Source organism: Eulemur rufifrons, chromosome 6, assembly GCF_041146395.1.
Source record: "Eulemur rufifrons isolate Redbay chromosome 6, OSU_ERuf_1, whole genome shotgun sequence".
Taxonomy (NCBI): Eukaryota; Metazoa; Chordata; class Mammalia; order Primates; family Lemuridae; genus Eulemur; species Eulemur rufifrons.
In genome coordinates, this window is record NC_090988.1 from 98741175 (window position 1) to 98755259 (window position 14085).

General features: G+C 54.0%; 1 protein-coding gene across 1 annotated transcript in view; it reads left to right on the plus strand.

Moving 5' to 3' along the window:
• The window catches only part of SHANK2 (SH3 and multiple ankyrin repeat domains 2), a 518956-nt gene that overhangs the window by 68615 nt on the left and 436256 nt on the right, over positions 1-14085 (plus strand). The window lies entirely within an intron of this gene.

Consider the following 14085-nt stretch of genomic DNA (forward strand, 5'->3'; position numbering starts at 1 on the left):
GGGCCCTGCCGCACGAGTGACTCAGATGGATGGCTGTGGACATGAGGCGCACATCCTCCTGTCACACCGCCGCATCTGTCCTCGGCTGACACATGGCTCCCGCAGCAGCACGTGACTCCTCCATTGTTCCCTGAGGTTTTCTTCTTCTGAGCGTCATCGGGGCTTTCTGATGAAGTTGGAAACCGCTCCAAGTGGAGATAAGCACTCACAATACAACCTTTCTCTCTTCCAGACTCTTCCTGTTCCGTGAAAGGGCTGAATTCCAGGGTGGTCCTGGGATGCTCCTTGTCGGGGCTTTGCTGGCCCAGGGGCATCAGGTGTTTCTCACAGCCAGCGGCATGGGGTTGGGTCGTGGCACTTGTTAAAGTTCACTTGCTCAGTGTCAGTGACGAGCCAGGGTCCGTCCTAGGCTCTGGGGAGGAAAGGCCAAGGAAGGGGACTGGCCGTTCTGTGTGGCGGGGAAGGTGGTGGAGAAAGCAGTGTGGGGTGGGGGATGGGAGGAAGTGGGTGGGGTGATAGGTGAGGGGGTGGGGATGATGGGGGAGGGATCTCTGTGGGGCTGTCAGAGCACCCAGCTGTGAAGGCAGAAGGCACGGAAAGGCCCCCTGTGATGCAGCCAGAGGTGGTAATGGCTGTTAGGGGCCTGAGGTGGGGGCCGGGGCTCGACCTCGATGTGAGGTTGGAGATGGGACCCGAGGTTAGGTGGGAGGGGCGCCAGCCTCTGCAGATGAGGAGAGGAGTTTGACTGGCACCGTGACGACGTAAGGAACCGTCTGAGGCTTCGGCCCACGTGTGCTAGAGTCTAGCAGAGAACACGTTATTCCGTCTTCTGGCGTGTCCTAGGTGGTATTTGCTTCTTCCCAGTTAAGTCGTGTTCAATTAGACACAACAGTATTTAAGATCCTTTGATCCCATGCACGGGGGATGCAGAGATGGACGGTCCCCCCATCCCCCGCCAGCATCAGACGGAGGAAGATGGTGCTTCGGGGCTGAAGGGGCAGCTGCAAGTCGCTGTGGGCAGAGGGTCCAGGGGCGTCTTCCCTGCGTGGCCTTGAAGGATGAGAACCTTCCACCGTTGGGGGGGAGGGTGCAGGGCGAAGGAGCCTGCACTGAGAGTGGGGCCTGCCTGGCTCATTCGGGAGATGGTGGCTCGGGGGCAGGTGGGCAGTGGGGGCAGGTGGGCAGTGGGGGCCAGGTGTGCGGAGGGGGGTGGGGGCCAGCTTGGGGCAGGCTGGGTTTGAGCTTCCTGCGGAGTCTCATGTCTGTTGCTCTGACATGGGCACGCAGGAGAGTGGGGGACCCCGGAGCAGCTCTCTAGAGCCTGGTGGGTCCCAGACCACGGCCAGGCACAGCAGGAACCTCCAGTGGTAGGAATTCTCCTGTGTTTCCAGATCAGGTGAGCTCTGTGTCGCTGCCTGGCTCCCTGGCAGCTCTCGGCCCAGCAGGGGCCCTCTGCTCAGCACCCGCGGCTCTCTCTGGGAGGGGGCACTGACTGGGCTGAGGACATGGTGGTGCTGACACTTGTCCTCTGGGAGCAGATCAGCCAGGTGGCTTCACCTTTAGGGAAAGCTTGGGGGACCTGCCCCAGAACCGATCTGGCAACGCCGCAGACCTGAGGGGCCACCCTGGTAGCAGCCAGTGGCTTTTCAGGAGGGTGGGTGTGGTGCTCTGGTGTTCTTTCTTCTTCTTTGTCATTGAACATCTACAAAAGCTGTAAACGACTACAAGAAGGAATATAAGTACTGCAGGAAGGTACAAATGCCAGTCCCAGACGTGGCAGTCACTGTCGACGTTTGGTGCACGTCATTCCGGAAGCCCTGTCCAGACAGCTGCAGGTTGTGCGGGACATGCGTGCAGACAGGACGTCCTGGTTGTCGCAGGCGCAAACCGCACACACCGTCAATACGTGAACATCAGTAACGTTATTTTATTTGAATATAAAAGGAGAAAAAGACAGTGAAGGACAGGCTGAACTGTAGTAATTGTTTGCCACTCAAGGTACCATTTCCAAGTACATCTGTAAAGTTAAACAATTATGACACACTGGAAAGCTGGGATTTGTTTTCATTTTTTATTGTAGTTTTTTTCCCGCTGTGCTCTCTTCCTGTATTATTTGGGGTAAATTAGGACAATTGCTATAATAAACAGACCTCCCTATCTCAGGCTTTTGACGCATAGATGTTTTATTTCTTTGTTCTCAGTCCGCCAGGGTTGGCAGGGTGAGGAGGTGGGAAGTTCTGATCCACGCAGACATTCAGGGACCCGGGCTGCTTCCACTCGGTGGCCATGCCGTTCCCTGGAGCTCTGGAGTCCTGCGTGGGGTCCTCTGTGTCTGCCTGGAAGCTGGGGAGGGAAGAGAGAACTTGGGGAGCACGTCACTCCCCCACCCTCCCTGGCTTCCGCAGGAGGCTGCGCCTGACTGCAGGGGAGGCTGGAAGGGCAGGTCAGCTCCGAGCCCAGGAGTGAAAGGGCAGCAGCTTGGTGAACAAGTGGCTAGTTGCATGCACACCTGCACGCGCGCGCGCACACACACACACACACACACACACACTTCTCTCCCCGGCTCCTGACTCTTGCTGAGTACAGAACTGTTTGCAAGCGCTCACTGTCCAGCACACTTAGTGCCCACGGTGGCTCTGGAGCACTGGAGTCACTTCGTTTCCTTCCAGGGGTAGATACCCATCGCCAGGCTTTGCAACAGCCTTGCTTTTTGCAGTTCCTTATTTTGTTTCACCCCTTGATTGGATGGAGTTAAGATGTTAGAAAGGGTCCTGAGGGCAGAGCTTCCTCAGTGGTTCTCATTGTCTGCAGTACTCGTGTTCTATAAAGTCACCATAAACACTGCCTTAGAGAGTACTGAGCCGTCGTCATCGCTCCTAGGGTCCCCCGAGGGTTAGGTTCTGCAAGCCTCTGATCATGGTTTTGACAGCCAGTCAATGCATAATTTTATCTTATGTGTGCTTCTGTTTAAAGGCACCTAATCTAGTATGTATTGTTGATTCATTAAGGTTGAACTCACGGCCAGTACCGCTGTCACTCACGCCTGAACGAAGCTTCTCCAACACTTGCGTTTCTTGTAGGAATGCTGTGGACACCTTGGACCTTCCCTGGGGCCCTTGTAAATGGTGACATCACCAATAGAAAGCACAAAAGCGTGAAAAATGTGTCACTAAATAGACTCCAGTGAGGATGCTCATTTACATCATGAGCTTAAACAAGGAGGCGGATCAGTGCCTTGTTCAGCCTCACGTGGGAACCTGTGCCGTGGGGGCCTGTGCCGTGGGGACCTCACGTTTTTTGCTGCATTGTGCGTGTCTGTAGATGATCACGAAAGGGTGTAAAGTATTGATTTGGGGGTTACAAACAGTTGGCACGTCCCCAGTTATGGCATCCATGAATAACGAGAATTGAGTGTATTTTGAAAATGCTGATGTTTTCCCTTCAGCATAAATGCACTTTGCTCTGTATCCTGTTTCCGAGGCACAATCCCTTTCTCCTCCCCTCTGTGGGGTGTTGGATTATCTTCTTGTCCTGAACGTTGCTTTGGCCACATCTGAGGTGACTTGACTTGTTTTCCCATCTGGTACATGACTTTATTGGGGGAGGGGGACTGGATTCCTAAAGAACTGGCTTCAGTCTGCTGGACCAGGAAGTGTTTGGTGATGGTCATTCCGGGTTTTTCCTAAAAAAAGCTTCCAACCTGCAGGTTCTGTTTGTCCTTCATTTTTTTTTTTTTTTTTTTTTTTTTTTTTGAGACAGAGTCTCACTCTGTTGCCCAGGCTAGAGTGAGTGCCGTGGCGTCAGCCTAGCTCACAGCAACCTCAAACTCCTGAGCTCAAGCAATCCTCCTGTCTCAGCCTCCCGAGTAGTTGGGACTACAGGCATGCGCCACCATGCCCGGCTAATTTTTTCTATATTTATTTTTAGCTGGCCATATAATTTCTTTCTATTTTTAGTAGAGATGGGGTCTCGCTCTTGCTCAGGCTGGTCTCGAACTCCTGAGCTCAAACGATCCGCCCACCTCGGCCTCCCACTGTTTGTCCTTCATTTTAAGGATATTTTCTTGTATTCTATTATTTTTTGGGTGGTAAGTATTCTCATATTGAGTTTTCCTTCTCCATATCTGTTATCTTTTCTCTAATTGCTTTCATCACTTTTAATTGCCTGGCATTTTCCTATTTGCTGTGATTTTCTTCAGCCTTTATTTATTGCATTTCAGTTGGATTAGTTCTGTTCCTTGCAGTTCTGAATTTATTGCAGTTGTGTTATTTTGACTTTGCATTTGTTTCCATAGCCGTGAGCACGCTCCTTTTTTGAAAATTATTATTTCGAGTTGTGGTTTGGTTAGTAGGTTTTGGGTCGTCTTACTCTCCTCCTTGGCAGAAGGCGTTCTTGGAGACGTTCTTCTTTCAATCGTGGCATATTTCATGCAGACTGGGGATGGTTGTGATCTTTGCGTGCCATCTTGAGTCTTCCTTCCCCTCGTTCATTTCTGTTTCTGTGCTGTGCCTTTGTTACTTTCGTGCGGTGTTTACTCATCTTGCTCCGGTTAGTTTTTAGCAGCTTGGTCTTCCTCTCTGTTCGGATGTGTGTGAGTGGCTTTGCCTTGGCTCCCTTGTAAAGCTGGGCCTGGTGATACATTTGCCTTTTTTTAGATGAAGAGGCCCAGGGCTGGGGAGCGGCGCCTGGACTTGGCAGGCCTGGGCTCCCTTTCTCTTCTACGGTGTCCTACGTGCTCTGCGCCGGATTCACCCTCGCTGATCGGGGAACTGTCTTATGCTCACGGAGGGACACCTGGCACTTGGAGCCTGCCGTCCAGCCAGGAGCCCTGCCGGGAGGCTGTCTCAGAAAATCAGCCCCGCAGGCCCCTCCTGTCTCCCCAGTCCCTGCCTCATTCAAGGAGAAAGAGAGAAGGACCCTGTGTTGTCATCTGTCCAGATTTAGGGCCTGGACCTGCGTCCCTCACTGGTACCACTGCAAGGAATGAGGGTGCAGCTGGGATGAGGGTGAGAGGGATGTTTCTGGCTTGGGTTGTGCCCATTTTCTACTTTGGATACTTTTTGGGGTGGCTTTTATGTTTTGGTCCCCCTTGGCCCGACCCTCCTGGCCCCTGGACACTGCACCTCTCAGTGACAGAGACACCTGTAACCACCATCAGTCTGAGCCTTCCTTGAGCTGTGGGGTTTTAACCCTTCAATCCTGTGTCCTGGTGTTGCTCATCCATAGCAGAGGGCGGGGCGGGGGGACTGGGAAACACTCCTCTTGGGTCCCAGACCCCATGCCTGACAGTCCAAATTGGGAAGCCAAAGGAGGTGGCTTATGTCGGGCGCTGATCCTAACGCGGTACGTCCCTGTGGGCACATTCCCCCAGTGGGGAAACCAGCGTCCTGCAACTGTGCTAAGAACTTCCGGAACGTTACCGCATGCCAGACACTGTACTAACGTCGCTGCGTGCATCGTTTCCTGGAGTTCTTGTGGCAGCCTCAGGGCAGGAGCATCCGTGAGCCTTTCTGCTGGAGCGCGACACACCTGTATAGAGGGCATGTGTCTTCAGTGCCGAAAAGGGGCGCAGTGTGTGACCCGCAGCTAGATGGAGAAACAGACGTCAGCCGGCCCCCCAGGACCCCCCACCTCCTCCCTCCCAGTCGCAGGGTAGGTCACAGGTGTTTACAGACGGGTACATGAAGGACTGGACTCCAGAGCTAGTGAGAGGCAGGGCAGGTGTATGGGGACGCACGCCTTGGGCCTCAAACCTGCTGGAGGCAGCCCTGGGATGTGGCGTTGGGCGCGCCCACTGCTTGCCTGGCACCTGCACCTGACGCGCACCTGCGGGTTGAATTCACCGCAGGAAGGTGCCCGCCGGGCAGCAGTGTGTGGGAGACAGCCCTGGGCCACCGTCGTCCTGGGGCGGATCAGAGTCCGGTCCCCCACTGTTCACCGAGGGCCTTTGGGTGAAGATCTGCAGGTCTCTGAGTCTCGGCTCCCACCTGCGGGGGGAGAAACCCCACTGGTGAAGTGGCTGTAGGCTGGTGTCCTGCAGTGTTGGGTACGCAGCGAGCGCCGTGAAGTGTCTGTCTCATTGCCTTTCTCCCAGAGGGTGCCAGTCCTTCTGCTGGCGCTGTCCACACTCGGGAGGCCCCCACAGCCACAGAGACGAGAAAGGCCACCTGGGCCATCACAATGCTCCTTTAGTAGCCAGGGCAAGGCTGTCGGGAAGGGAGGGAAGGTCGTGAGGACGGCTCAGTGTGGCCAGAGAAACTGCTGCACCTGCTGAGAGTGACTCATGGATGACACCTCCTCCCCAGGCCTAGAATTACGACAGTTCTTCATGAAAGGAAGTTGAGAGTTCCTTCTAGGGGTGTAGTCTCTACTCTCTGGAGCATGACTTTCTGGAACCTTCTGAAGACCACTTCTCTTCACTTTGTTCAAGACAGACAAAGCCCCTGGAGGCTGCGACCAGAAATCCCACGGGTGTGAGCTGTCAGCAACAAAGCAGACATTGTTCCCACGTGAAGTCCCTTGTGGGGTTGTGTCCTCTGTGTAGCTGGGACACAAGACAGTTCCTGGAATCCTGCCCAGAGGAGCAGAGCGGGAGCTGCTGAGCGAGTTTGGCACCGCGGCCCTGTGCCCGCCCGCCAGGTTTGGTGCCCGAGGGGCTGCTCCTTGGGTGACTGCTGTTTCCGAGCCTCACAGCCCTGGCGGGACTGAAGCTTTACGCCCTTGAGGGAGAGCCTCCTGCAGCCCCCCACCTCAGGCACGCTCGGGTTGGGCAGGTGGGCTTACCAGGCCGTGCGGGCAGTGGCGGGTGGGCTTTGGGCCCGTGGAGGGCGTCTGTCTGCATCGTCTCCAGTGCAGCGTGTGCACAGTGCTGGCACGACGTGCAACTTGGCGTTTTAAAAAAGCGGCACGTGCCCAAATCGATACAAACTGTGGTGAGTCCTGTTACTTAGGTTTCTGGAGGAGCAGGAACGAGGCTGGCACCGAGGCACACAGCAGCTGGGTCTTTACCCCGCGCTGTGTCACGTCACGAGCAGAGCGCAGAGGAAAATACGACGGCAGTGCAGCGCCCCCTCGGGTCTCCTAGGCTGTGTGACGTCGACGCCGGCCCTGCGTCCGCCTCTCCCCGAGGATTTGCACCCAGGGCTCAGCTGAAGCCGTCAGCCCAAGGGTCTGAGTGAGCTGATGGAGACGCAGGGCCTGGCCCTCCTCTGGCAGAGGCTTCAGGAAAATGAGTGTCCCCTTTTATGCTTTAATCGATGCTTCCATTGATTAAATAAATGCATCTTCGAGTTGGATATTTCATTCAGGAGAAAGCGTTTCAGCCGCCACCCTGACCCCTTGCGGACGGTTTATTGCCATCCCCTCCCCTCCCCGCTTCTCTCTCTCTAACACACACACTCAAAGTCTCCCCACCTCCAGCAGCCCCCGCCTGGCCACGCGGGGGTGGGGGTCTCTGCCCTCTCACCCCAGTGGCTGCCCCGCCCCCTAGTCAAGCACCTGCCACAAGTGGACTCTCGGCTACGCTTGATTCCCAGGTGACCTGGGCCCTTCTGCTTATTGTTGAGGGTCAAGGTGGGACTCCAAGAGCGAAGCAGTTTTGTCTCCTCCTCCGGGTTTTAGTTCCCTTGTTCTTTTTGTCGCAGGCATGTTAGTGTCATATCTGCTGTTTGTATCTGGGGTTCCCTGTGCTTTTGACTGTAGGAGGACCCCACTGTCTTGGCAAGTGTTTCACCTCCCCTCATCCCGTCCGAGTCAAGGCCCTACTGCCGGCCCCCCATTCTGCAAAGACCACTGGGCGCCACCGTCATGAGAGAGGGTTCTAGAAGGCCAGTGCGGGCACAGTTGGTCACCTTCCAGAGCTCCATGTGAATGCTTTGCTGTGCGTGTGTCTAACTCATTACTCTTGGCCCCTTGGGAAGTGGAGCTGTGTGTTGTCTTCCAGGAGTGGATGGAATCCACGCTTCCGGAAAACTGGCAGCTTGGGTGACTGTGAATCGTAAGTGGCAGCCTCTCAATTCTGTTTCAGGAAGGTTTGTCCTTGACTCCCCAGGTTGGATTTTTCCAGGCAGAAAGCTGGCTGTGGTCGGGTTTCCCCTCTGCCGCGCTCTCTGCGGCATTTTCTGGGTAAGCGGTAAGGGACAAGCAGGGAGGCTCCGGGCAGAGGAGGACGCCCATGGTGGCCGCTCCCTGCTCCCTATGGCCGGAGCCCAGCGCCCAGGAGCCGGCTCCTGCCTGTGCCTCACCTTGTATCCCAACAGGACTCCTTCTTCCGGAACCCCTCCTGTCCCCTGCTCCATCCCTGTACCGGCTGCTCATCTCTCACCTGCGGATCAGGGACACCTCCTGGCCCCCCACTGCGGCGGCCCAGCTCTCCTCCTCCCACACCCAGGACCCTCTCACCGCCACCACATCTCCGGCCGTGACATCCCCTCTGGGGGCTGGACCTCATCTCTCTCTTGACACCATGTCAGTTGGAGCTCACGCTGTGCAAAGCCGACGCCGGGGCCCCGCCCTTCTCTCTGAGCCCCCGCACCTGGCTCTGCTCTTAGTTTCTCTCTCAGGTAGTGGTTACCTTTTTAAAAAACAAAACCAAAACCCAAATAAACAGAAAGCTTTGTGGACTTATAATTTACAAACCGTCAGATTCACTTGTTTTAAGAATACAGTTCAGTGATTTCTAGTAAATTTGCCGAGTTGTGCCACCATCACCACCATCCAGCTGTGGGATGTTTCCGTCACCCCGAGAAGCTCCCTCCGGCCAGTTCGCTGTTAAAGCTGTTCCCGCCTCCAGCCAACCTGCTTCCTGTCCGCTGCTCGCCTGGTGCAGACCGGTCCTGTGAGTAGGTCGTGCAGCACGCGTGTGGCCTTCTGTGTCTGCTGCTCCCGCTCGGCGCAGTGGTTTTGAGGTCCATCCACACTGAGGCGTTATCAGAACCTCACCCTCCTTATCGCCTCCCACTTCTTGGCTGTCGGGACCTTTGGCTCAGTCGTTGGAGCAGAACGCAGGAGTCGCCTCGGCGGTTCCATTCCCAAGTCTCGTTGTTTTGCCTTCTAATGCCCTGCTGAGCCTGTCACCTCCTGTCCTTGTGTCCCCACCCTACCCCTCTGACCACCATCCTTCTCTCGAACGACAAAGACAGACTCTCCTCTCAGCATATGACGCCGGAGGTGATTGTTGTCACCTGCACACAGTTGCCACCACGTTGTGTACAACCCTCCTGTGACTTCTCACAGGTGTGAGGATGCAGATCGCGTCCTCCCCCCGACCTGGGCGGACCCTCCCGAAGATTTTCCTGGCTCCTTTGCTTTTTCTCGGTCTCTTTCTTCACAGATGTGGTTTCACAGTTAAGCGCCTGGGGAACTCTGGGTCAATGTCCCTCTGTGAGGGCATCTGTCCCATCCTTGTGCCCTGTCCGCTGGTGCCACTGAGTGGACACTAAATGTCTGGCTAGAGAGTGAGTGAATCGTTTAAGCCCTTGCCTCCGTGGGGTGAGGAGGTGACGGCTAAGCTGAGCCCTGGTTGAGGAGCCTCAACTTGGCAAAGGTCTTTACCCAGAGCCTTCCGAGCAGAGGTGTGTGCAGGGGCCGCCGGCCTGAGCAGGAATGAACCTGGTGTGTTGACTCAGCAGAGGACGCAGGCTGCTGGCTGGAGCAGGTGCACCTGGAGGGGGAGGTAGGAGGGGACATCCAGGTGCGCAGAGTCACGGCAAGGGGCTGTGATTCTGCTTGTTGAGCTAAGGTTTGGTACAGAGCACGTGACCTTATTTATATTTGAAAAGGATGATCTTGGCTTCTGCATGAAAGAGGGAAGGAAGTAGGATTCCTGCAAGAATCCGGGAAGTGGGGCTGGGGCTGGGAGTGCAGGGAGAGGTGGAGACCCACGGACAGGCTCCCGACCGGGAGGCCCGGGAGGCTGGGGAAGGCCTCAGCTCTTGGTTTGATGCTTTTAAAAGGCTATCTTATGTTTCTTTAAATTTAGAAAAAATTAGCAATACAGAAAAATCTCAAGAATAATATCATAACACTAGTGTATCTGTTACACTGAATTGACAGTTGTTAATTAACACTTTCTCAATTTTTAATCTTGGGATTAAAACGTTACTGATAGAGTCAAAATCATCGTCATCCTGTTCCCCCAGTCCCCTCTCCTCGGAGGCAAACGCTGCCAGGAATTCAGTGTGAATGTCTCTTGTCTCCTGCTGTCTTTTTGTACATGTCAATTATCACTAGATAGTATTGTGGTATTGGGTTAAAAAGAAAATAAATACACACACACACACACACACATATATAAATACTTGTTTTCATACGGGGCATGCCATTCAGAACTTGTTTTTTCACTTGACCTTATGTATTTGCAATCTGTTTTTATTGATATCGTGTTGCTATTACTGATATTTTGATATTATCCACCCATCAGTCATCCATCATCCATCCCTCCTCCATCCATCCAGCCAACCATTTCTCTCCATCCACCCGCTCCTCCTTTTGATTACAGAAATATTAACGTGCCTGGGATTTTGGGGTCTACTCTGAGTGACCCTGCTGTGTCCTTTGTAATATTATGCACTTGGATCACCTTTTGGAGGGATGGAAGATGTGACATCTGTTTTTCTTTGTGTTTTCAGTAATTGGTTGCTAAGGCCAAAGAGAGCCCTCCCCGCCCCCACGCAGACTGCACTCTGCCTCCCTTTTCCCTGTAACGTGGCAACAATGACCAGCCTCATTGTCCTTACGTGGAGTGCTTTACACTTTACAATTTTTTTTTTTTTTTTGAGACAGAGTCACCCAGGCTGTCACTCAGGCTGGAGTGCAGTGGCATGATCACAGCTCACTGCACCCTTCAACTCCAGGGCTCAAGCGATCCTCTTGCCTCAATCTCCCCAATATCTGGGACTACAGGTGCACGCCACCACGCCCGGCTAATTTTTCTATATTTTGTAGAGATGGGATCTCCCTCTTGCTCAGGCTGGTCTCAATCTCCTGACCTCAAGCGATTCTCCTGCCTCGGTCTCCCTGAATGCTAGGATTAGAGGCGTGAGCCACCCTGCCCGGCCTTATACTTTACAATTTTAATCAGGAAATCGGTGAGTTGTAAATTGTTTAAAGCAAAGGGTGAGGCCCTGGGGCCCTCCCCTGAGAGGTTCCAGGGAAGTCAAACCTTGACCATGTTGGTCACCGTCCATCCCATGTGGCATCCTTGCTAAGGGCTGAGGATGACTTCATTTGCACGTGTACCATTTTTCCAAAGCAAAGGACTACTTGACCAGAGTCGGTTTTGTGTGTCATAAGGGTTCTATGCTGCACCTTCCTCTGTTAGACATTAGGTTAAAGTTTTAGGCCGGAGTGAGATTGGCCAGGCGTGTGGGGACGTAGTCTATACACAGATGTCTGCCTTGGTGCGCTCGTCTGGTTGAGCTTAGAGTTAATGCTGCTTAAATCTCTGAGAACATAGCGTCTAGGGAAAGTGGCTTTGGTCTGGAATTACTGCGTATCCTGTAGGAGAGCTCTGTAAACCCCATGCTGTGGGGAGACGGTTCTGATTCAGCGAGGAGCAGCTGTGTCCTGCCCTGGTGTCCCTGGCTGATGAGAATCACCCAGAAGGTGGCACTACCAGGGCCCTGGCTGGTCAATATTTAATTTCCTGCATTAAATCCGAGGGTGAGGCTTTTTCCCAGCGCCTTTGCTCTGCGATCGGATGTCCACGGCCCCCCCTGCCTCTCTCTGACTCAGCTTCCCCAGCTCTGACCTCTGCCCGCGTGCCCACCTTTCCAGGTGGACACAGGGCTGCATCTGATCCTAGCAGCATCTGTGATCTACTTTGTGACCTTCGTCCTCCTGGGTGGGTTAATATTCCTGATCCGTGGCTCTGTCTGGGCAGGGGACCCTCCCCATCCGGGACCCAGAGCTGGAAACACAGACCCTAGAGAGAATAAAGATCCCAGATGGAGCTGAAATGCTCCAGCTCGGCCTTCAGGGCCCCCATACTCTCAGCTCCTCTTGCAGCTCTGTGGCTCTGGAACCCTCCTGAAGTTTTTGGAATGTCCCTCTTTGGGCATGGGGGGCTGACACCTGCCCATGGAGGACGTAGTGAGAAGATGCTGTGTTTGATGCGCTTACTGCGCCGGGCTGCAGGCACACAGTGAGCGCTTTGTGTTTGCAGTCAGGACTATTTGATTACTCCCTGCCCCCACGCCGGTCACTTGCTCCAGTTTATTGCTTCTGAACTGACTTCTCCAGCCGGCGTCTGATCCTCTGCTCTGCGATGGCTCTGTCTGAAATCACGGCTATTAAAACAGGAAAATTAACTCACCGCTAAGGAGAACACGAATCACTGGCAGAACCCAAGCAGTGTCTCTCAGTTTAGTGTCACCTTGACGATAGCAGAGACGACGACGCAGCCCCGTGAAAATTGCCAGGAGATACCACCTGCCTCCCACTGCGCCTCAACACCCAGTGGCTGCTGTTTGAAAAATGTTCTAATTGGAAAAACGATTCCATGGCTGCATTATCCTTTATTAGTATTTAAACATGCAGAAGTACTAGCCTGACTCTTGGACTTCAGCATCCCCTGGTCAGGCTGTCCTTCAGGATCAAGGTCACCCGGCATTTATTTCCCTGTCACCCCTAAATCCCTGGCTTTCAGCTTCATGTGTTTTGGTGTTTGCTATGATGAGTACTGGTCTGATGGGTCTTTGTCCACAGCAAGAAGTATTATTTCACTTGGACAATTGCATTCGGAAATAACCCAATTACAGTTTATGTTGACCTTGGTGTGGGCTATTTTTCAGAAGTGTGCAAATATGCAGATTGCAGATGAACAGCTGTTAAAGGCCAGAGACTCTTAAATGCGCCTTTCAGTGGCTCCAGCTGAGCTTGTGTTTATTATGGGTCTTTAAAATCGCGTCGTGAGGAAGCTGACGGAGACACAAGCCGTAGCTGCAGTGGAGGGTTTGAATGCGGAGTGCGCGTCTCGGTAATGCATGGCGCGCTCAGAGCTTGCGCTGCTTTCAGGATTTCCGAGTTCTTGCTTTGTGCTGCTGTGAGCATCTGCAGAGCTGGGGTCTGCATTCTCTCTGGGGCCTGTGTTTCCGGCTCTGGGTCCTGGATGGGGACGGTCCCCTAGCGGCCATTACCCCCAAGTGCTCAGCTGCCCCCACCCTCGTTCAGGTGGCTTTTCCTGGGCTCTTTGGGTGGAAGTCAAGAGTGAGGTGGGTGTAAGTCTCACCTGAGGGGCATGAATTACGGATGCAGCGGGGCGGAGGGGCCTGAGGATGCCTGTGTGATTCTGGCCTGTGTGTTGAGGGTCCTTCACGCGCTGCCTTCAGGTAACACACTGTGACAATCCCTGTTGTACATAGTGCGATATTTGTGTTCTTTCAAGCTTCATCTAGACACTCTTGCACACCCTCACGACAACTCACGAAAGAACCATCGTCACCATCGCCATTTTATAGGGCCTGAAACAGATTTGGAAAGCAATTGAGTCTCTTACGTGAAGTTCTCTTGCCGTGTTGCCGCACGTTAGAACAGCCTTGGCCGAGAGGCTCCTGCGGCCCCGCAGGTGGGCACTTTCCAGCATCGGTTTCGTGAGCTACCGTCGTTCCTGTCAGTTTGTTGTCAATGCAGGCGTGTCCTGCTTGGGCATGTGGCCCTCTGTGTTTATGTACGGTTGTGGGCTAAGTGTGTAGTCTCCCCTCCCCCACTCCTGTGTAGAAGTCCTGACCCCAGGACCTCAGAATGAGACTTTATTTAAAGGTAGGGTCTTTACAGAGGCAGTCAAGGTAAAGTGAGGTCACTAGGGTGGGCCCTGCTCCAGTCTGACTTACGTGCTTATAAGAAGAGGAGATCAGGACACAGACCACAGAGGGACGACCATGCGAGGACACAGGGAGAAGGCGGCCGTCTGTGAGCCAAGCAGAGAGGCCTCAGAAGAAACCAACCCTGAGACACTTGATCTTAGACTCCAGCCTCCAGGATTGAGGGACAGTAAGTGTCTGTTGGTAACTATAGGGCAGCCCAGGCTCACTCGTACACTCTACTCATGGGGCAGACCCAGGCCAGGCAGCTGCCTCTGCCTGTCTC